This window comes from Manis javanica, chromosome 5 (genome assembly GCF_040802235.1).
Source record: "Manis javanica isolate MJ-LG chromosome 5, MJ_LKY, whole genome shotgun sequence".
NCBI classification, from domain to species: domain Eukaryota; kingdom Metazoa; phylum Chordata; class Mammalia; order Pholidota; family Manidae; genus Manis; species Manis javanica.
The window spans coordinates 121,969,313-121,994,643 of NC_133160.1; positions in this window are offsets into that span (position 1 = coordinate 121,969,313).

Genomic DNA, 25,331 nt, shown 5'->3' on the forward strand with positions numbered 1-25,331 from the left:
TTTCTGTGAAAAAAGAATTTTGATAATGGTTGCATCAAATCTGTTGATTGCTTTCAGTAATTGGACATTTTAACAATATCAGTTCTTCCAATTCATGGACATAGAATACTGTTCCATTTATTTGTATCATCTCTAATTTATTTCATCAGAATCTTACAGTTACCAGTGTCTGTCTTTGATCTCTGTGGTTAAATTTAGTCATAGCTATTATAATTTTTTGATGCAACTATAAATAAGATTGTTTTCTTAATTTCTCTTTCTAATAGTTCATTGTTAATGTATACAAATTCAATAAATTTTTGTATATTGACTTTTTTCCCTGTAACTTATTGAGTTTCTTTATTACTTGTAAGAGTTTTTTGATGGAGTCTCCAGGATTTTCTATATATAATATGATGGCATTTGCAAATAGTGAGTTTTATTTTTTCCTTTATAATTTGGGTGCTTTTTATATCTTTTCCTTGCCTGATCAATTTGGCTAAGACTTCCAATACTATGTTGAACAAAAGGGTAAGAGTAGTAATCCTTTCCTTGTTCCTGATCTTAGAGGAAAAGCTTTTAGCTTTTCAGCATTGAATATGGTCTTAGCTATGGGGCTTGTCATATTTGGCCTTTATTATGTTGGGGTGCATTCCCACCTTGCCCACTTTTTTGAGAGTTTTATCATAAATGGATGTTGAATCTTGTCAAATGCTTTTCCTGCATCTATTGAGATGATCACATATTTTTATCCTTCATTTTGTTTATGTGGTGTATTGCATTGAGTTGCAGATATTGAGGCATCATTGCATCTTTAGAATACAGCCCACTTGATCACAATGTGTGATCCTTAATGTATTACTGAACTTTGTTTGCTAATATTTTGTTGATAGTTTTGTCATACATATTTTTCAGGGATATTGACTTGTTTTTTTTTCCCCTTGTCTGGTTTTGGTATCAGGGAAGTGCTGGCTTCATAGAATGAGTTTGAAACTATTCCTTCTTCTTCTATTTACTGGAAGGATTTGAGAATCATTGGCATTAATTCTTCTTTGAACATTTGGTAGAATTCACCAGGGAGGCTGTCTGGTCCTGGATTTTTGTTTGTGGGGAGGTTTTGGATTATTGATTCAATCTCCTTACGAGTAATCAGCCTGTTCAGATTTTCTGTTTTTCATGACTCAATTTTGTAGGTTATATGTTCCTAGAAATTAGCCATTTCTTCTAGTCTGTCTCAAAGGTTTAAAACTGCTAGAAGGAAGAACATCCCTAGGGAAAAAAAATCACATTAAGTCACATTCAGATCAAATGTACGCGTTTTTCTGGCTAAATGAGAGTGAAAAGCATAGTAGAATATCTCTGTCTCAGAGTTAGTTCTAAAAATTAGCTCCTCCTTCTTAGTTTAGGAGTGTCAATAAAGAACAACAAATTTAGTGCCATTTATAAGACTTACTAGGAGACTAAAATCTAATGTTTAAGAGCATATTCTTTTCCATTCTTAAATAGGGCTGTGCCACTTAGTCCGTAACAGTAAGAGCAAAAAGATTTCCTCAAGGAACTTCATGAAGAAATAACGGTGTAATTTACCTGATATTTCTGTTGACTTTGCTTCAGGTATGAACTGCTAAAAAACCCCAGAAAAGTATCAAAACATTCAGCATGTCAGACTCGGTATTGATGTTTCTACAATTTATCTTACTCTGCTTAGTAAATACAGCTATGTACTCATGAGTTCTAAGTCCTAGTAATAATAAACTTCTGTTGCTACCTGACAATAAGCTATGTTTCTAAAACAGTCTTTCCTCTAATATTTCTAAACCTTCACTGATAAAAACACCCAAGCACATCCCTCAATAAAAGCAGACATTTGTTAATTTAAGTGTACTTCACAAATCATGAACTGTTGCAAGCTCCTTTACAATCCAGCAAGGCAACTGTGATTTAATAAGGAACAAACTACATAGAATTACTTTTTCAAGGAAAACACATAAAGTAGGAGGATGAATAAGCTGGCAAGATGTTTTCATTTACGCAAGTGATAACCTTGAAATAAACTAAAAATGTACCCTGCCAAATTGATCTAAACTGAGGAAATGTCATTGTATCAACTGTGGCTATGAATCACCTTCCCATGACATGATATGAGAAAAATCGTGTGTACCTGCAAATCTGCTTAATACAATGAGAAGGTAGATTAAGCTCTCCTATCTATTTGAAAGCTATTTCCTCTGAAGTCATATATTGGAAAGTTTTTCCTTTCTAAAATCCACTTCGAATTTTTGGTAAGAAAAACCATTCATAACTCTTATTACCATGGGGAATTTAAACTCCCTAATTTTATGCTACTTTTTCTGAGGCTAAAAATTAACTTTATATATCTTTCAACTAGTTCTTCAGTTGTAAAAATCTCTTTCAAAGTCTGTACAGTATGTCTTGGGCCTGAATAATATAGTGCACTATCCCTGGAAATTACATGATAAAGTTCCTTGATAATTAATTACAACATAACTGATGGCACCAGAATGCTCTCAAGAAAATAATACCAGATTTTACTAGTTTGATTTCTTTTTGTTAACAAATTGATAAAAAATATTTATGTCATCCTTTCAGATAAATACATGGTTTTTTACTTTTAATATATATATTTTAAACACCTCAGTGGGAATAATAAGTATCTTGATACTTGAAAACCTACAATAACTTCTACTTTTGGCTATAGAGCATATGTGGGATTAATGGGATTAACACATAAATCAAGTAGCATAGAAATCAAATGTACAAATACATATGACTTGATTATTTTTCCTACAGCTCTTGATGCATGATCAAAAACAGAACTACTAGAGCCAAAACAGGTCCTGTGATGTGGTTTTGGTATTTTTGAGGAGCGTCACACTCTAGGGCTAGACGCAAGGTCAGATAATGATTGAGTGCTGATTGTGTGTTGAACCCCCTACACAGAATTCTTTAGATGTTAAGTTCACTTGCTTAATAAATATGAGAAGTGCCTTTTCGGCACTACTCTTGTGCTGCTATGCCTTGAGTCCCCTGGCTGGTCCTTTCAGATCTTCAGCATTTTGTCATGTTCCTTCCAAATCTGTGGGTCAGAGGCAGGGGGAAGCCGGCAGGCATAACTGCAGTTGGTTTTTATGCTATTTTACAAAATTTTCAGTTTATAATATATTGGAAGAAGAAAACTGGTCTTCATTACAGATCATTTGAGCAGCACATCTCTATTCCACTGCAGCGTAGATTCAAGTTCAAATGGATTCTTCCTTGTTCCTGTCTTTGGGGGCCAAGTTTTCCCTTTGCACCATTACACAAAAGGATGTCTAAGTCCTCTCAAACTCTGTTCCATTGAGGAGTCATTAAATTATTAACACACTAAACTAATTCTCTCAGATACGATGAGACATATATTGTTCTAAGCCAAACAATCAGTGAGGAGAAGGCTGGGTGCTGGCCAGAGGATAGTAAAAAATATACGTATCGGCCCTGAGTTTTTTTCCACACAGATTCATGATATTCTGACCTACCATCCACATCTGATTTTCCACCCATCTTGCTCACCAAGTTAAAGGACTCAGTTTTTCTCTACTGTTTCAAAGAATTTTAATTTCCAAGGCACTGGCATTCCATCTCCTTCTTTTCTATTATTTTCCCAAATAAACATGTATCTAATTTTTGCTTCTGAGAAACACCTTCTTAAAAACATGAATGAATCTTTATTAGGGGAGAATCCACAGCCCATGTATCTGCATTGGACTGAAGTAGATGGCTCAAATCTAGTTAGTCATGCAGTTAAACAGAGTAAAAAACAAGAGGTCTATGAAGTACAACTTTTTTAAAGAGTGAGACAAGACCACTCAAAGGGGAAGAGAAAAGCACACAAATTAAAATTCTTGATTTTATCCCCAACACGTTTCATATTGTTTTTCAATTTATTATTATATAAACTACCCTTCCTTATTTATGTATTCTGAACTGAACTTAAGAAGGATTACTTTGTCAAGGGCATAGCACTGGTGATAAGTGGTAGAGCCAGTAATCAAACTTAGTTCCGCCCACTCTAAACTTCTTTACATTAGACTCAATGTTTTTTTGATCAGTCCAGTTCATTTCACTCACACCACAATAATAGAATATATGGGTAGTTCATATGTTATACATTTTATTTGTTTTTTTCTGTTTGGCTGCTAGCTGGGTTGGCAAATGTTACAGATGACAGTACTAGTGCATTGACAGTAATCTGCTTTCGTTACAAGACAAGACTAAAGCTTGAAAAAACACCCTAAGTAAATGAAACATATAAATAAATAAATATATTATATGGCCTATTGAGACAAAAACATTTGTAGACCTTCAGGTTTAAAAATCAAATTAATCTGCAAATGGTATTTATATGAGTGGGAAGAAATTCAGAACATTTGCAAAATAAAATAGGGTTTACAGTATGAGACAACATCACAAACATTGGTTTTTCTAGTATATTGGAGTATGAATCAGAATAGCATCTTAATATATCTATTTTCTCCTATTTCTACATTTTACTCATTTTTTTTTTGCAGTGAGAACTGTATTGGATGGAAAGAATAAAATTTCATTCCACGTACTTCCCTTGGCCAAGTGCAAATGACTTAGAATGGTGTTTATCTTATTAATCTAAATAGCATTAGGGAGGGGAGAGAAATGAACAGAAGAGAAATATAATTCTGATTTCTGAGTCTGCAAATGGAAATACTTATCAAAGAGTATAGTCTAACTGATCCTCTGAATAGAAATAAGAGAACAATGTGCACAATTTGTTAACTAGGTTTATCCTATGAAGTGTAATAATGTAATTGTCTGCTATATCAAACAAATAGAAATGTACTGATTTACTCAGTTACATCTGTGAAATGTCCTAATTCTCTTTTATTTTTATATTTTGTTTTATTTTATTTTGATGACTTTAGTTCACATGCCAAAGGAAGAAAGACAAAAAGGAACATAAGTTATTTTCTACCAATGATTTAAAATTCTATTTTGGACCTTAAAATGTTTTATATTAAAGCTAATTCCAATGAGGAACTATTATTAAAGTGTTCTAAGTGTGTGTCCATTCTCTACCACAGGACATATAAATACTTTTTAATGCAACATATTTTAGGATCAGGTATACATAAAAGTTAAGCAGGGATATTTGTGTTACACTTCCAAGTTGCTGTCTATTTGATGCAATATGTAATGAGCCCCCTGTACTTCTTGACCACAGTAAGTCCTATGAAGGCAAGAGCTACACCTGTCATGTTCACTGTGGTGTCAAGAGAACAGAACTCCAGGGCTGGTCAGCAGGACGTGTTTAGCACACAATTATGAATTAATTAATTAACATTTACCCTCACTTTCCTCTTGTGTAAAATGAGAAAGTTAGATTGACTGGTTTTAGATGTTAATAAGTACATGTAGGAAAAAGTGTTTCACCTTTTGACTAAATAAAGATGGGGAAAACTGTATATTACATCTGTCTCCTAAAAATTCACAATGCCTATTAACATGTTAAGGTCTCACAGCAGTCTTAGAAACAAAACAAAACAAACCTGTTAACTCTGTTTAAACAAATAGGTCTAAAATTCAAAATCAGAACACTGTGTCTCCCACACCCCCAGTTCCAGACTATTCGTTTACCAGTGGCCCTTATATGGAGACACATAGATTCTCCAGGTGTCCAAGATGAATTTAAATTTGAACAAATTTAGATACATTTTAGATACATCTTTAGAGAGTAGCATAATCCAGAGAACAGACTGACTTAAAGTTTGATGACATATGCTTAAACAAGCAGGACACACAATGTTTATTTACTTATTATCTCAGAAGGAATAAAATAATATTTAAATTTACTGCATTGAGTTGACCAAAGATTCATCATTAAACTCACATGTCTATGTATAAGGAAATTAATTCACTAAATCCATGATTCCCAAAGGCAACAAGCAAAATGTCAACCTACAAATAATAAAACAAGCTCTGAGCTAAAATCAGGAGCTTTTATCACTTAATTTGTTTCACAAATTTTGTTTCTCTAAATATTTGCTTGGATGTGCTTTATTTACTTTTGTGTCTTCTCCAGGTTTAAGACTCTTTTCTCAGGTCTCCATCCACTGGTCATCATTTTGTTAAGCTGCTTTACATTGTAACATAGTTTAGAGTTAATTGGTTTGTATACTATGGAGGCAATGAAATAATCAGTGGTCGCCAGGGGTTGGAAGCACAGAGGTGGAGGGAGGGAGGATGAACAGGGAGAGCAATGAGATTTTTAGGGATGTGAAAATACTCTGTATGATGCTCTAATGGTGGATACATGTGATTATACATTTGTCCAAACCCATAGAATGTACAAAAGGAGTGAGCCCTAAAGTAAACAGTGGACTCTCCAGGGTAATGATGTGTCAGTGTAGGTTCCCTGATTGTACCAAATGCACCAGTGGTGGGGAAATGTTGGGGGGTGAGGGGGCACTATAGCTGTGGGGGGGCAGGGAGTATATGGGAAATAAAATTTACTAAAGCAAAACAAAGAGCAACAAGCCTGACCCCCAGGTGTATATCTCCAGAGATACATAGGAAATCTCTGTGCCTTTCTCTCAGTTTTCCTGTGAACTTAAAACTAAGAAAATAAGTCTTAATAAGCAACTAAATCTGGCTTTATTGTGGAGAAAAGATTTAGAGGGTAGAAAGACCAGAGGGGGTATGGATAAAGGATAAATAGTGAATTCATTCAACTAATGACTGAATTAAGCATGGCCTAAACCAGAGGATAAGCTGGCCATGAGTTGAAGTAAGAGGAAAATAAGTTCAAGAGATATGAAGAGATTTGCAGAGATCTCATAAATCACTGGCTTTTTCAATATTTATCACACTGAGAATAAAAGCTAAGGTATTGACATAATTTACAAAATCTGTAATCCACCTACTAATATATCAGGTTCATCTAATGTATTCTCCATCTCTCATGGTAATTTATCAGCTGTCCTATCAAAGTACCCAGGCATGTATAGACATACATTAGCTCTTTCCTCTTCCTGGAATAGGCTTTCTTCCCTGATCTTTGCATGGCCAGCTAAACCTGACAATGATAATTTCATTTTAGATGTCATCTTCTCAGGAAGATCTTTCTCAGTGATTCTTCACCCACCCTCCATTCACACTCTATCACAGCACTCTTATTTTTTCCTTGAAGTTATTGTCACATGAAATTATTTTGCTTTTTGAATGATTTATATGTTTATGAGCTCTTTCTTAACTAAAATGTAAGTCTTATGAGGACAGGAATATTATGTTCTAGGAGGTACTTGATAAATATTTGCTAATGGATATATGAATCAGTGTAGATGATTGACCCAGCAAAAGAGGAGACAGGGCTTCAGCAACTGTTTGACTAGTTAAACAATATAGGAGGATGAGTAGGTCTGTGGAACAGGAAGTTGAATTCAATTTGGGATATTTTCAGTTTGAGGTGCTAACAGCACATGAGATTGGAGATGTCCATTTGATATTGTAGATTTGCCTGGTTCACAAAAAAAGATTTAGGCTGGGGATACATTTGAATAAGAACAAAAAAATAACAATTGTCTATCAAAATTCAAGTTTGTTTGCATTAGTCAGGGAAGTAAAATATTATTGTATAAAATAAAGCTTCTATTTGACAAGAATAGGATTTGAATTTACATGTCAGAGACTAATAAACAAAATGGGAAAAACATTAGTGAAATAAGCTCCTCAGTAAGGTTTTCCTTAATTTTATCAAAACACATCAATTTTTGTTTTTAATTCTCATCTGATTTCTAATTCCTTTACCTCCCCTCCTTTATTTCAGTAAAAACTGAGTGAATTAGTAGATCCATAGTTCATCAGGGTATTTCCTATGATATGACGTTTTATAGAAGACACTCTATCCGTTTTGGAGAGGCAAATCTCATAAGCGTGCCTTACAATATTTCTCCATTGGTTGTGGAGCCCACTCGGCGATCAATGATTTCTCTAATGCATGGAAGGCCCACAGCATGAAGAGGAGAGTGAAGATGAGCAGGGTGAGTAGAAGTAGAGTGTTATAAACATTTTTAGTCATCTTATTTATATTTCAATTATATGACCCAAGTCTTTAGATTTAATATAATATGGATAGAATACAATGTCACTAAATAAGGCATAGTGGAAAAGTGATATTTATGGGTATAGAACACCAAGGCATCCTGTAACCTCAAAACAGCTCTACAAGGTGTTATTAGCCTATATTAGAGATAAGAAGATAGAATTTCAGCAGGATTAAATTAACTTCAGAGAGCTAGCAAAGGGCTGAGCTGTGATTTCAAAGAAGCTGGTATACCTGATTTCAAAGACTATGTTCTTAGCACTATACCATGCAGCCTCCTTTGTCAAACTTACTTCTATTGCTTTAACGTTTTTAATCCATTCAATGAATACTTATTGATTGCTTACTATATGCCAGGTATTGTGCTAGACCTTGGGATACATACATTAACTAAATAAACAAATATTATTTATCTCATAGTGCTTAAATGCTAATGATAAGCAAGGCCAAAATGCATAGTAAGTACATAAATTAGGTAGATTATCGTAAGGTGATGATTTCTATAAAGCATCAGACTTAGGTAAGGAGAATCTGGGTGCTGGAATAGGGATTGTAATTTTAAATAACAAGGTCAGGCCAGACCTCATTGAAAAGTGGCATTTGAACCACAATTTGAAGGGAATGAATGATCAGCTAGGAGGGTATCTGGGAGAAGGGTGCTCCTGGCAAAGAATAGTAAGCACACATGCCCTGTATCATTCACAGTTCTAGCAGAGAGTAGATAGTTCCTTCAAAATGGGCAAGTAGAGTAGAGTTTAATAAAGGGACTATTTACAAGTGGATAGGGTCTAGATAGGGTTTAGGGAAGCTCTAAGAAAGAGTGTAGGATCCCAAGGCTAGCAGCAGAATGAAGGGATGAGGAAGTTAAGGGAGACAAAGCAAGCAATGTAGAGAGATCACAGCCTCACGGGAGCTCTGGATGCCTTTGATTGAGGAGCACAGCCCACTTGCAGCTATTCCACAGGGTCAAAACATGTGGACCTCTCCCCTCCTCCTGATCCTCTCTTGATGAGGCCCACTGATCAATCTCCCCAGAAACAGAGGGCACAGGGACTTAGCACAGAGAAAGGTGCAGAGACATAAAGAGAGGATCAGATGGGCCTCCAGTCTAGGTCCTAAGTTAAAAACATGCCTGTCTTTTCCAGGAAATATAAATAGACCAGTATGACAAGCAAACTGTGTGAGAGGAAGAGTGGTAGGAGGGAGAAAAACGTAGCAGAAGGCAAGCATATCCCATCAAGGAGTGAGTTTGAAATGTCAGTTTGAAAGTACATGTGTATATATAGTTATTGACTTATGAAATTTCTAAACATCCTTATTAATTTTATGTTTTACATATAAAAGCTCACTTTTCATTTAAGGAATTCCCAGAATTTAGTAGCTTTTATGTAGAAAGCCAGAAGTCCTCTAAAAAGAACGATACATAATATAACATTAATAATCATTGTTGCACTTTAAGACTGCTCCCTGTCATAACTTGACTTATTGAAATCTGTAGTTTCTACTTTCATTTTGTGTGATTTAAACCAATTCATGTAAGTTTTCTAAGCAGCAGTTTTATCTTCTAAATGTTAAGAATAATAATAGTACATTCCTTACAATGTTTCTGCTAGGATTGAATGAGTTATTATGTATAAAAAACAATATTGTAATGCTTAGCACATTATAGTGTTAGCCTCCTAAGTCTAAAGACATTATTAGTTAATAGACTAAAATATTTTTCTTAATTTTTCTCCAAAAGTCTACCTAGTAACTTTCAGAAATTTAGTAATAATTCAAGGACAGAAGATCTCCACCTAGGCTGTGCCCAGGAGTGTAAGGTAATATTCAAAATGGAGCAGATACACTTTTATCTAACAGATAATTTTCTAAATATTTTACAACACTATGAAGGACAAGATCCACTAGAATGAAACAAAAAACATTGTGAATAAACTGTAGTTTCCAGCTACAAGGTAATAAAAACAATTCAAATGTAAGCATGTGCCTTTAGGAACTTCTGAGGTTGGATTCAAATCCTGGCCCATAATTTAGGATTTCCTCTATTCAAGTGTAAAGTTACTAACTGTGTAGAATAAAGTGTTGGAATGGAGCTATTCATTGAACTGTGGATTGTCTCTGCTTTATTGTTTTGTCAAGTAAGAACCTAAGAGACTTGGAAGTATTCCCTTCTGACAACTCATTTTGACATGGGGCTGCCAGGCATCATCCATCCCAATGAGAAGTGACAATCTAAGATTAAACTATCATTTCCTTATGAAGATTGTAAAGGTACATTTACTTATAATTAGTATGCATACTTTGATGGACCAGACATTTGCAGCTCTCCTTCAAATAAAAAGACTAATTAACTATGAATTAATATTTATAAGGCAATCTAGTGCCTGAATTTGACTACACATATAGAAAAAATGATTTCAAAAAGAAAAACAATAAACTAGGGTTATCTGTCTTTCAGGGAAAAAAAAAGACAGCTTAAAGTAGGATCTGAGCTGTTGTTATCTTCCTGGTCTGATGTGTTATATTTTAGGCTTTTAAATCTTTATTTAGGGAATGCCCTTTTGCCCAACACAAATTTTTCTATGTACACACATGGTTGCATTGACTGACTACTTACATCTTAGTTGAAAAGCATTGTCCTTCATGGGGCGCTGAATATATTCCACTTGTACAGAAAACTATTTGACCTTCATCCAGCTTTAAGACAGATGATAGATGGCAGATATGTTTGAGAAGGTAGATAACCAGACATAAGCAGAGCAGGGGAAGGGAACTTCAGCTGACTGTTTACATTCTACACATTCTGTGTAAGCTGTTCTCAGGGGGTGTGTGGAGTGAGAGTATAGATAAGAGTGGTCAAAAATGGTTGCTTTCAATATGGAGGAGAAGTTGACCCAAACTTTACCCCAAAATATATTATACCCTCTTTAACATAGTAAAAAATCTCTTCCCTCTGCTATTAACATAGTAAAAATCATGCCTCCCCATGCCAGAGCAGTTCTGATGAGAACCACATATAGCCAAAAACTCCCCTGCCCTATGTGAGAGTGGAGCAAGCCCAGACTCTGAGAAGGTCCTCCTGCCCCCACTTAGTGAATACTCATCTCCCTTTGCATAAAAAGGCTCCCTAGTAGTTAGTCAAGGCAACCGGCTCTTGGTCTGACCACACTCAACTCTTGGGTGTGTACTTTCGCTTCGCTCTGAACTCGTATTTTCCAATAAATTCCTAAAGCTCAACTGCATTTGTCTTAGGTCTTGAATTCTTTCTCCAGACTAAGGACCGTCTCCAGTAATATAGAAAGATAGATAACAAGCAATATTATATAGAAGGCTCCTCCAAAACCACATGACTTTAAACATGGTATAGAAAAACCTACTGAATTGTGTAATAGCTCCATTAATGTTAGATTAGAAAACAATGTTACATATTCTACCTTTTCTTCATTATTTTATACAGATATACAAGACCAAAATTACAATCTAATAACATATCTTTTCAATCTCAGTAAAACCTACATAATCACCCTGTGTAGTGCAGCAGGTGGCTCCTTGGTATATAAGCCCTCCAAAACCTCCTTACTCCATATGCCAATTTTTTTTGAAAGTAGTGTTAGAGATATATAATTTGCTGTTTTTTATTTATTGTTTATTGACTGTCTGCTCCATTAAACTCAAAGCACTTAAAGACAATTTTTGACTGATATTTTCCTAATGTATGATATACTCAACAAATACTCTCAAATAAATTAAAGAGTGAATTTGAAGACATTGTAAAGATTTCTGAGACTCTGCTTTCTTCTAAGCCATGGTATGTCCAACAGAAAAGAGTATACATAGATAAGAGGTAAAATGATTTTATATACTCTCTCAACTTTTCTTTGTCTTCCAGCCCGAATGACACACACCATTTCTATGTCTAGGAAAAAAGCATAGTGAAAGATCCCTTAAAATCATATATCATTGCAACAATTCTTAATTTCCTCTTGGCAAATATTTCTAAATAAAAATTTAATATCAAATTGTAATCTAATTTCATGAAAGCCCTATAACATAGCTCTTTTTAATTAATGATAAGAGGATTCTGGTATTCCTAATCATTGTTTTGTGTGGGTAGGATATGCAGAAATAGAACTATGTTTTAGAGAAAGAAGAATGAAGAGTTTGCCTGGTGTCAGAAAATGGTGTGGTTCAGAATAGAACATCAGAACTAATCAAAGAAAGTACGGGCACAAATATGTTAATAGTAATATTGCTTGTGGTTACATGTGAAGGAGATACCAGAACCATGGATCAAAACAAAAAAGAGTGGATTACATTAAACATGAAGAATCATGATACACAGGAGAAACTGGGAAAGGTAGGTTCTTTAGTCTCATTCCAATGAGTTTTTAAAACCAATGATTCCCCATCTATGTTCAGCAGAACCCAGGGGATAATTTGGGAAGACAAATTAGAAGCACAAAGGTTAGATTGCTGGCTCTCTGTACCTGCTTTAACCCATCCAACTAGCTCTTCCATATTGGTTTATAATCTGTGATACCATGATAGACATATTTAGCAAATTGGGTAGGATTAATAAATTCTTATTAATAAATTATTAAGATCTGGAGATGTAACACACACCATAGTGATTATAGGGGAAAATTGGATGCATGCATGCATGCATGTGTGTGTGTGTGCATGTGTGTAGATAGATAGATACAGTGTAAAACATACATACAAGCCAACCTAGGTAAGCTAGTTTGGACATGGTGTCAAAAGCCTCCTTAGAAATCTGCACACTCTCTAGAATTCTTCCAGACCAAAAGTTGAGTTATTTTCAAAATTTTCTCAACTTTTCCCTCCCTCTGTCCCCCAACCACTGACAATCTCGTTTCAACCAAACCACACCAATAAATTGATAATTAAGTGGAATAATAGTAATACAAAACAGCACTAATAGTTACTAAGAATACATTCCAAGACTTCCAAGTATATCACTGTTTACAGGGAAATTTCTTCATTTCCATCACTCCCACTAACAAGAAGCCTTCTTTTTAAAGCATATTTTACATAATGGTAATGCATGCAAAATGATAGCAGAGATAGATACAATGAGGATGATTTCCTCTAGCCAGAGAAGTCTTGAAAGCTGAGAAGACACCAATTTCTGCTCATCATTTTCCTTCTTACATACATGCTGCTTGCATGTAATGGGTAGAGTAAATGCATCATGGGTAATTTATTTGGCTCTGTACATTAGCTAAATGACTTGTTCAAGTCATCATCTCTAACGTATGATCATGTCACATGTAAAATCATGCCACAGTCCGTCAGGATTGCTCCTGGGTAGTCCAGTTTATAGACATCAAACTCACAAATGCCATAGACCTACTTTAATTGACATATGCAAACTATTCATGTGTGTTAATATGTAAATTTTAATTTTCAGTTTTATGTAGAGACAAGTCCTAGTCCTAGAATGAACTAAGTTATTGAAAAAAAGGAAAAGAAACAAATAATAATAAGCATCCCCAAATTTATATTTTATTTCAAGCTAGCTATTGAAAACAGGAATTTAACTCCACTAAACATGAACATGAGTTCAAGTAACTGCCTTGAACAGCATATTCAATCCTTTTGTACACACACCTTGGGGGGAATCCAACCCATCTTTGATTAATTTAATTAGAAACAATTTTGTCAATTAACCTGATAAAATGGAGCTACCTATGGGCTGTCTGCTTGTGTGCTCAAGAGCCCTACTGCCTGGCTCCTGCCTTTTGAAAAGCCAGCTGCTAATTATTTGCTACATTTGCAGGCAATGCTTTTGTTAAGGGCGGTGTATTTGTGGAAGCTGTAGCATGTTTTCCACTGGCTTCCAGCATTCCAGTGTTTCCTGTCAAGTTGTCATATCTCTAATATGTTGAAACCTCTGCATGCTTTGATTTTCACATGTTCATGAGAAGTGTTAGATGTGGTATATTGTGCAGTAACAATTTCTATGGATAATTAGAACAAGTAAATATCAGTCCTGCCTTGTGAGAAAGAAATTATTTCTCTGCCAACATAACACACACACAAACACACACACACACACACACACACACACACACACATACACACATGTGGTTCCTGCTGCACCAGCTGCATCATATGCTATCACTTGTATGTAAAGCTGATGCTGTTTACTACTCTGTATAGCTGATGAATTATTTGAAACCCAAATATTTAACCACTGGTAAAAGCAACAAGACCCAGGTTTTATCAGTTATAAATTATTGACAGAATAAAGCGGAGCAATAGAAAGGAATCAAATATCTTTGATATTAAAAGCACAAATTTAGCCATCACATTTTTGCCATTGGCAACTACCTGAATGTTGATTTAGTGGCTGTAGGCAAGAGATGCAAAGACCAATAAAAATGGTCTAACAAAAAAAAAAAAAGAGAAAACTTAAAACAAATCATTTTTCTCTAAAATCATTATTTTTATTAGCTGAATTTATGCGAATAATATAACGAGATGAGGAAAGTGATAACAATCCAGCTCAAGCTGTATATATTATTAATCATCCTCAAACAGTACTCAGAAGTCCTTGAATAGAATGAATACGTTACATCCAACTCACAATAACCCTCATAATATTTTTAATATTAAATTGCAAAATGGGGAGGGAGTTGAGGATAAAGAAAAAATATGATATTTCAAAATTCTTAGGAACACAGCCAAAATTCCATGACACCTGTCTAAAAGAATAGGTGACTTAACATTTAATTAACCTGCTTTGGATTTCATATTTTTATTAGTTGTATTTTTGTACAAAGTGTATTTCATACATTTTATATAAATATATGTATCATTGTATCTACATGTATATGTGCATATATAATCCTTTTGAGTGGTAGACCATAACTGTTTAACATGGTGATTGAAGCATGATCATTTCTTCAAGAAAAAAACTCAACAATCTGCTTCAAGTAGTAATAGTACTCAAGAGTGTTTTAGAAGAGTAATTTTAGGATAAAAGATAAGATAGCGAGGCAGGATGATCAGGGATATGATTGAAGCAGAGGGAGTAAGGAAGGAGAAGGAGGAGGCAAGGAAGACAGACTTCAACAGCTGTTACACCAGATGCTTTAAACAAAAGTGATGGAGATTGGCAGAATTGGAGAACAGCTTCTCAATAAAATTATGCAAAATTGGTAAATTGGACCAAAACCTTTTATGTTGGCAAAAATAAATTCCTTGAGTTACTTTTAAGACTGAAAGTCTAATAGGCTAAAGATCCCAAAGCTGGATAACACATGAGAACTAACAAGAAAGAGTGTGGAAAACATAATTCCAAATGGGATTACATGAAAAATAACTATGGATTCATCACTTTTATCAATTATTGTTAGTTTTAGACATGATTTGTAAACTGATCAGTGTACAACAGAATCACAGAGAACGGTGTAGGAAATAAAAGAAACAATGAATGATGAAAATCACTGAGCCTAATGTAAAAGAACATTTAAATGCATAAAGCTTTTACCAACCAATGATGATGGAATCGTGACATCCATATTAAGTATGTTTATACACAGTACTCTCCATCAGGAAATCGAAGAATTCTATGATATGAACAAGAAGTCTAAGACCTCTATTATGCCACAACCAAGAATATTGTGCTTAAAGAAATCTCACTAAAATTAGTGTATTTGACAAAGACTTTTGGTGCCGACTTTTATTGTAATTGGTTTAATTTGAAATACAAGTACTTAAGGTAAATCATTGCTTATAACTAAAAGAAGCCACTGGCCTTATTTTTAATGTTAACAAATGCCAAGAGTCAGTAAAGAAATAATATTTCGTATTTCTCCCAGTTATTATTTTTTAGAATTGTATAATAATTTTGAAGGCCTATGAGTCTTCTCCATTCCCTCCCTTCCATAGTCTTCAGGTCTATGGAGTGTAGATCACATTTATTCTTTACCGTGGTGCTATTACAAATATAATTTCCTTAATCTCACCTATTATTCAATAGGTCTGGGGTGGGTCCCAGAACCTGGATTTTTAAAGATTTCCTAGGAAATTGTATGCACGTTTGCTACATTTTTTGGTTAATACAATGGTTTAAACCACACTAACCTCATCTGAAGGCTCATTTTTCCTTAGACTATAAGCCTTTGAAGAAGGCGCATCCTCTTTTATGCTCTTATCTAAAAATATAGTTCTTCAGTGTCAAGAATATTTTTATAATATACATATCAGATTGCAAAATATTTTTAAGAGTATGATATCTACTCAACTGCTTTGATACATGAGGAAGCTTTTCATCTAAGTGTTGTTTTATAGAGTCATAGAATATTAAGTAAATGAGTAATACTATATTTATCAACACAGATGTAATTGTTACTTTACTAAATTTTATTGTTATACAAGTAAAAAACAGTATGATAACTTTCAAAAATTGAGAAGAAGAATGTATTGAAAAAGACCCAACCACACTCCCCCACTTGCTCTTTTTTCTTAGTGATATTTCAAGGTGATCAGGACACCTGCACTGAACATTCTTTTAACTTTTTTGGGTACATACCTATATCAATATAATGAATTATACCTCATTCTCTTTAGACCTTCATATAACTCAGTTTTGTGGATATACTATTGATTCTTTCATCTGCCCCCTTTCAAACCAAATTTACCTTAGCTTCTGTTATTTTTCTCTCTGTACATACAATGTCACAAATCACATAATTTACATATACTTTTGTTTATTCGTAAGTATATTTGTAGGATGTATTCCAAAACTGAAATGCCATCACACATATTCTTTTGATAGAAATGGCCAAATTATTCTACTAAAAAAAAATCCTATCTTCAACATGTGGGTATTTTTTTCCCCTACATGTTCAAATCTGAGTGTTATGGCCCTTTTAATCTTTGCTTTCACCAATTTGATAGGTGAAAAACTGTAACATTTATTATTATTAAAGTACTGCATATTTTATTATTTTAGGCTTATTATTTTAAAATTTGTGTATTTCTTCAATTATGGAAAATTATATGCCATATGTGGTTATTTTAATGTGTTCTGTCTGTCCATTTGCTTTTCAAAATTTTGAGATATTTTTCCTGTGAGTTTTTCTTTTTTTTTTTTTTTTTCTGAGAGGGCATCTCTCATATTTATTGATCAAATGGTGGTTAACAACAATAAAATTCTGTATAGGGGAGTCAATGCTCAATGCACAATCATTAATCCACCCGAAGCCTAATTTTCGTCAGTCTCTAATCTTCTGAAGCATAACGAACAAGTTCTTACATGGTGAACAAATTCTTACATAGTGAATAAGTTCTTACATGGTGAACAGTACAAGGGCAGTCATCACAGAAACTTTCAGTTTTGATCATGCATTATGAACTATAAACAATCAGGTCAAATATGAATATTCCTTTGATTCTTATACTTAATTTATATGTGGACCCCACATTTCTCCCTTTATTATTATTATTATTTTTAATAAAATGCTGAAGTGGTAGGTAGATGCAAGATAAAGGTAGAAAACATAGTTCAGTGTTGTAAGAGAGCAAATGTAGATGATCAGGTGTGTGCCTGTAGACTATGTGTTAATCCAAGCTAGACAAAGGCAATAAAACATCCACGGATGCAGAAGATTTCTCTCAAAACGGGGGGTGAGGTTCTAAGCCTCACCTCTGTTGATCCCCAATTTCTCACCTGATGGTCCCCCTGTGACTGTGCCTGTCTTAGGTTGTTCCTCCCTTGAGGAATCTTACCCGTCCCTGGCTAACCAGTCATTTGGCGGGGCCATACAGGGAAATGTAAAGTTTGTAAGTGAGAGAGAGGCCATATTGTTTGAAAAGGTTAGCGCTTTACTTCTTTGCAGATTTATGCCCTGTGGCTTCTATGCCCAGCATTTGTCTTGCGGTATCTTTACCACTTGGAGGAATTATGACACTCGGTAAATTCGATATGAGGCACGAATTCTATTTAAGGGTTGTAATTAGGAAGGAAAAAGAAAAGCTATAGAAGTAGCAGGCGGAAGAAAACATGGGAAGATTGAATATTTCTTTGACATAACTTCTTGTAGAGTAACTTAAGCATGTATAGGTCTTGAACTACTAATTAAACTGCACACACACATTAACATAATAGGAGTACAGTTACATAACCAAAGCAGATCTATAATTACCAGCCATCTCCAGTGAAACCAAGAAAACCAGTTAGGCATCCTAGGCATTTGTGAAAATTTATCTATGATATGATGGATATTATCCAACTGTACTTGAACAGTCTGAGAGAAATCAGACAAATTAAAACAACCCATTCCTGCGAACTGTTCACATCCCATATGTTCTTTTAACAGTAGATAGTCTGTAGTTGTAAAATTTGGAGCACTACAACTTGCACTTCTCCTAATTCTTCATTGAGTTCCAACAGTATAGGTCCAGTCAAATTTGTTGTTTTACTGTATGCATAGGCCAGCTTAGATATCTCCTTCTTCATTCCCATGGCAAGTCCAGGAACAAGTGGGATGAATGCAGCTACAGCTGTAGCAGCATCTATATCTTTGTGGAGGTTTTTTGATGATCATCTTCTGGTATGAGTCTTCCAGAGAGTGCTGGTGTTGGAAGTTCTTCATATCGTATCTTAGTTCATTTTCTGGGTAGCCAAATTAGGCTTTGATCCTCTGTATAAACACAAACAGACCCTTTGCCCACACTTTGATATGCCCTTTATACCATTATGTAGAACTCATTGGAGGTCACCACACAAGAACTGCTTTTTTTTTTAGAGAGAAAGGAATATTATCAGAAAAATGTACCTCCATAGCCGATCATCTGACACCCTTTAAGTGATCAAAATTAAGGATATTTAAAGCATGCATTAATCATTGATTTACAGTTAGTTTTATCCTATCAGGGAGTAATCCCACTTTTCTTTCTTTCTTTTTTTTTTGTTATCATTAATCTACACTTACATGAAGAATATTATGTTTACTAGGCTCTCCCCTATACCAGGTCCCCCCTATAAACCCCTTTACAGTCACTGTCCATCAGCATAGCAAAATGTTGTAGAATCACTACTTGTCTTCTCTGTGTTGTACAGCCCTCCCCTTTCTCCCTCCCCCCCATGCATGCTAATCTTAATATCCCCCTTCTTCTTCCCCCCCTTATCCCTCCCTACCCACCCATCCTCCCCAGTCCCTTTCCCTTTGGTACCTGTTAGTCCATTCTTGGATTCTGTGATTCTGCTGCTGTTTTGTTCCTTCAGTTTTTCCTTTGTTCTTATAATCTACAGATGAGTGAAATCACTTGGTATTTCTCTTTCTCCACTTGGCTTATTTCAGTGAGCATAATACCCTCCAGCTCCATCCATGTTGCTGCAAATGGTAGGATTTTTACCCTCTTCTTATGGCTGAGTAGTTTTCCATTGTGTATATGTACCACTTCTTCTTTATCCATTCATCTATCAATGGACATTTAGGTTGCTTCCAATTCTTGGCTATTGTAAATAGTGCTGTGATAAACATAGGGGTGCATCTGTCTTTCTCAAATTTGATTGCTGCGTTCTTAGGGTAAATTCCTAGGAGTGGAATTCCTGGGTCAAATGGTAAGTCTGTTTTGAGCATTTTGATATACCTTCATACTGCTTTCCACAATGGTTGAACTAATTTCCATTCCCACCAGCAGTGTAGGAGGGTTCTCCTTTCTCCACAGCCTCATGAACACTTGTTGTTGTTTGCCTTTTGGATGGCAGCCATCCTTACTGGTGTGAGGTGATACCTCATTCTAGTTTTAATTTGCATTTCTCTGATAATTAGAGATGTGGAGCATCTTTTCATGTGTCTGTTGGCCATCTGTATTTCTTTTTTGGAGAACTGTCTGTTCAGTTCCTCTGCCCATTTTTTAATTGGGTTATTTGTTTTTTGTTTGTTGAAGCATGTGAGCTCTTTATATATTTTGGATGTCAAGCCTTTATCGGATCTGTTATTTACAAATATATTCTCCCATACTGTCGGGTTCCTTTTTGTTCTATTGATGGTATCTTTTGCTGTATAGAAACTTTTCAGTTTGATATAGTCCCACTTGTTCATTTTTGCTGTTGTTTTCCTTGCCCAAGGAGATATGTTCAAGAAGAGGTCACTCATGTTTATGTCTAAGAGGTTTTTGCCTATGTTTCTTTCCAAGAGTTTAATGGTTTCATGACTTACATTCAGGTCTTTGATCCATTTTGAGTTTACTTTTGTATATGGGGTTAGACAATGGTCCAGTTTCATTCTCCTACATGTAGCTGTCCAGTTTTGCCAGCACCATCTGTTGAAGAGACTGTCATTTCGCCATTGTATGTCCATGGCTCCTTTATCAAATATTAATTGACCACATATGTCTGGGTTAATGTCTGGAGTCTCTAGTCTGTTCCACTGGTCTGTGGCTCTGTTCTTGTGCCAGTACCAAATTGTCTTGATTACTATGGCTTTATAGTAGAGATTGAAGTTGGAGAGTGAGATCCCCTCTACTTTATTCTTCTTTTTCAGGATTGCTTTGGCTATTCGGGGTGTTTGGTGTTTCCATATGAATTTTTGAATTATTTGTTCCAGTTCATTGAAGAATGTTGCTGGTAGTTTGATAGGGATTGCATCAAATCTGTATATTGCTTTGGGCTGGATACCCATTTTGATGATATTAATTCTTCCTAGCCATGAGCATGGGATGAGTTTCCCTTTTTTAGTGTCCCCTTTAATTTCCCTTAAGAGTGACTTGTAGTTTTCAGAGTATAGCTCATTCACTTCTTTGGTTAGATTTATTCCTAGATATTTTATTCTTTTTGATGCAATTGTGAATGGAATTGTTTTCCTGATTTCTCTTTCTATTGGTTCATTGTTAGTGTATAGGAAAGCTGCCGATTTCTGTGTGTTAATTTTGTATCCTGCAACTTTGCTGTATTCCAATATCAGTTCTAGTAGTTTTGGGGTGGAGTCTTTAGGGTTTTTTATGTACAATATCATGCCATCTGCAAATAGTGACAGTTTAACTTCTTCTTTACCAATCTGGATTCCTTGTATTTCTTTGTTTTGTCTGATTGCCGTGGCTAGTACCTCCAGTACTATGTTAAATAACAGCGGGGAGAGTGGGCATCCCTCTCTTGTTCCTGATCTCAGAGGAAAAGCTTTCAGCATCTCGCTGTTTAGTATAATGTTGGCGGTGGGTTTATCATAAATGGCCTTTATTATGTTGAGGTACTTGCCCTCTATTCCCATTTTGCTGAGAGTTTTTATCATGAATGGATGTTGAATTTTGTCAAATGCTTTTTCAGCATCTATGGAGATGATCATGTGGTTTTTGTCTTTCTTTTTGTTTATGTGGTGGATTATGTTGATGGATTTTCGAATGTTGTACCATCCTTGCATCCCTGGGATGAATCCCGGTTGGTCATGGTATACGATCCTTTTGATGTATTTTTGAATTCGGTTTGCTAATATTTTGTTGAGTATTTTTGCATCTACGTTCATTAGGGATATTGGTCTGTAGTTTTCTTTTTTGGTGGGGTCTTTGCCTGGTTTTGGTATTAGGGTGATGTTGGCTTCATAGAATGAGTTTGAGAGTATTACCTCCTCTTCTATTTTTTGGAAAACTTTAAGGAGAATGGGTATTATGTCTTCTCTGTATGTCTGATAATATTCCGATGTAAATCCATCTGGCCCAGGGGTTTTGTTCTTTGGAAGTTTCTTGATTACTGCTTCAATTTCGTTGCTGGTAATTGGTCTGTTTAGATTTTCTGTTTCTTTCTGGGTCAATCTTGGAAGGTTGTATTTTTCTAGGAAGTTGTCCATTTCCCCTAGGTTTCCCAGCTTGTTAGCATATTGGTTTTCATAGTACTCTCTAATAATTCTTTGTATATCTGTGGGGTCCATCGTGATTTTTCCTGTCTCGTTTCTGATACTGTTGATTTGTGTTGACTATCTTTTCCTCTTAATAAGTCTGTCTAGAGGCTTATCTATTTTGTTTATTTTCTCGAAGAACCAGCTCTTGGTTTCATTGATTTTTGCTATTGTTTTATTCTTCTCAATTTTATTTATTTCTTCTCTCATCTTTATTATGTCCCTCCTTCTGCTGACCTTAGGCCTCATTTGTTCTTTTTCCAATTTCAATAATTGTGACATTAGACCATTCATTTGGGATTGTTCTTCCTTCTTTAAATATGCCTGGATTGCTTTATACTTTCCTCTTAAGACTGCTTTTGCTGTGTCCCACAGAAGTTGGGGCTTTGTGTTGTTGTTGTCGTTTGTTTCCATATATTGCTGGATCTCCATTTTGATTTGGTCATTGATCCATTGATTATTTAGAAGCATGTTGTTACGCCTTCATGTGTTTGTGAGCCTTTTTGCTTTCTTTGTACAGTTTATTTCTAGTTTTATGCCTTTGTGGTCTGAAAAGTTGGTTGGTAGGATTTCAATCTTTTGGAAGTTACTGAGGCTCTTTTTGTGGCCTAGTATGTGGTCTATTCTGGAGAATGTTCCATGTGCACTGGAGAAGAATGTGTATCCTGTTGCTTTTGGATGTAGAGTTCTGTAGATGTCTATTAGGTCCATCTGTTCTAGTGTGTTGTTCAGTGCCTCTGTGTCCTTACTTATTTTCTGTCTGGTGGATCTTTCCTTTGGAGTGAGTGGTGCGTTGAAGTCTCCCAGAATGAATGCATTGCATTCTATTTCCTCCTTTAGTTCTGTTAGTATTTGTTGCAGATATGTTGCTGCTCCTGTATTGGGTGCATATATATTTATAATGGTTATATCTTCTTGTTGGGCTGAGCCCTTTATCATTATGTAATGTCCTTCTTTATCTTTTATTACTTCCTTTATTTTGAAGTCTGTTTTGTCTGATACTAGAATTGCAACACCTGCTTTTTTCTCTCTGTTGTTTGCATGAAATATCTTTTTCCATCCCTTGACTTTAAGTCTGTGCATGTCTTTGGGTTTAAGGTGAGTCTCTTGTAAGCAGCATATGGATGGATCTTGCTATTTTATCCATTCTATTACTCTGTGTCTTTTGATTGGTGCATTCAGTCCATTTACATTTAGGGTGATTATTGAAAGGTGTGTACTTTTTGCCATTGCAGGCTTTAAGTTTGTGGTTACCAAAGGTTCAGGGTGAGCTTCTTTACTATCTTACTGTATAACTTAACTTGCTTATTGAGCTATTATATACACGGTCTGATGATTCTTCATTTCTCTCCCTTCTTATTTCTCCTCCTCCCTTCTTCATATGTTGGGTATTTTTTCTGTGCTCTTTTTAGGAGTGCTCCCATCTAGAGCAGTCCCTCTAACATGCCCTGTATAGGTGGTTTGTGGGAGGCAAATACCCTCAACTTTTGCTTGTCTGGGAATTGTTTAATCCCTCCTTCATATTTAAATGATAATCGTGCTGGATACAGTAGTCTTGGTTCGAGGCCCTTCTGTTTCATTGCATTAAGTATATCATGCCATTCTCTTCTGGCCTGTAGGGTTTCTGTTGAGAAGTCTGATGATAGCCTGATGGGTTTTCCTTTGTAGGTAACCTTTTTTTTCTCTTTGGCTGCCTTTAATACTTTGTCCTTGTCTTTGATCTTTGCCATTTTAATTATTATGTGTCTTGTTGTTACCCTCCTTGGATCCCTTGTCATGGGAGTTCTGTGTACCTCTGTGGTCTGAGAGGCCATTTCCTCCCCTAGTTTTGGGAAGTTTTCAGCAATTATTTCTTCAAAGACACTTTCTATCCCTTTTCCTCTCTCTTCTTATTCTGGTACCCCTATAATGCAGATATTGTTCTGTTTTGATTGGTCACTCAGCTCTCTTAGAATTCTTTCATTCCTGGCGATCCTTTTATCTCTCTCTGCATCAGCTTCTCTGCATTCCTGTTCTGTTTTCTAGTCCATTAATGGTCTCTTGCATCTCGTCCATTCTGCTTTGAAGTCCTTCCAGAGCTTGTTTTATTTCTGTATTCTCCTTCCTTAGTTCTTGCATATTTCTCTGCAAGTCCATCAGGATGGTTATGAGTTTTGTTTTGAATTTTTTTCAGGAAGACTGGTTAAATCTATCTCCCCAGGTTCCTTCTCAGTGGATGATGTAGCACATGCCGAAGCTGTCTGGGTTAGTCTTGTCTGGATCATATATTTTTGCCTTTTCATGTTGATAGTTGCTATTGACTGTCAGCTGGGGGGACCAAACTTTCCACTTGCTACTGGCCTTTCTTTACTGGCACAACTGCGACCCCTAGTGGCTTGTGTTGGGTAATTGCGTGTAGACTGAGTCTTTGTGTCTTGTCCAGCTGGTATGGAGGAAGCTCCCTTTTTGAGGGCCTGACCAGCCTTAGGCTGCTTCTCTGCTTTCGCCGTGCCTTGGAGGGGTAATCGACGGAGGACTGTTTGTCTGTTTATCTCCATGAGGGGTCTCAGAGCTGTTGCCCAGGGGTTTAGTGCGCCCGGTTTTCCCTGTAATTTCCAGCTACTGGATTGTGTCCTGTGTTGTTTCCGTCCAGCTGTTGCATCCCTGTCCCTTTAAGACTTTCAGAAAGCACTCGCTTTTCTTTGTCACAGAGGCATCAGCTTCGGGACCTGCTCACCAGTCCTGCTGCCCTGTTTCCCTAGTATCCAGGACCCCACGCATGCACTGTGTCTGCGCTCTGTTGCGGATTGCTGGGACTGGGTGTTTAGCAGTCTTGGTCTCCCTCTCCCTCTCTGCTCTGAGTCCTCTCCTCCCGCTGGGAGCTGGGGGGAGGTGTGCTCGGGTCCCGCCGGGCCGGGGCTTGTATCTTACCCCTTTCACCAGGCGCTGGGTTTTCGCAGGTGTGGATGTGGTCTGGCTGTTGTCCTGTGTCTTCTGGTCTCTCTTTTAGGATTAGTTGTATTTGTTGTATTTTCAAAAATATATATGTTTTTGGGAGGAGATTCCCACTGTCCTACTCATGCCGCCATGTTGGTTCTGCCCTCTTTTCTTGTGAGTTTTAAGTGTTTATGTCAGGATGTTAGTTCTTTGGACTATTTTTGAAGTAAAGAGTTATCAGAAAGTTAGAAACTCAGAGGCTGCAAGCTTTCTGCAAACACGGAGGAGAAAGGGGCTAAATTTTGTGTGAGGGGTTTATGAAGAGGAAAATGAAAACTTAAACAATGATATCAAATCACATACTGGCCTATCACAAGAGGTAGGAGCAACAGGCTGATTTCAGTCTTCTTTCCAATGAAAGACTGGTAAACACACCAACA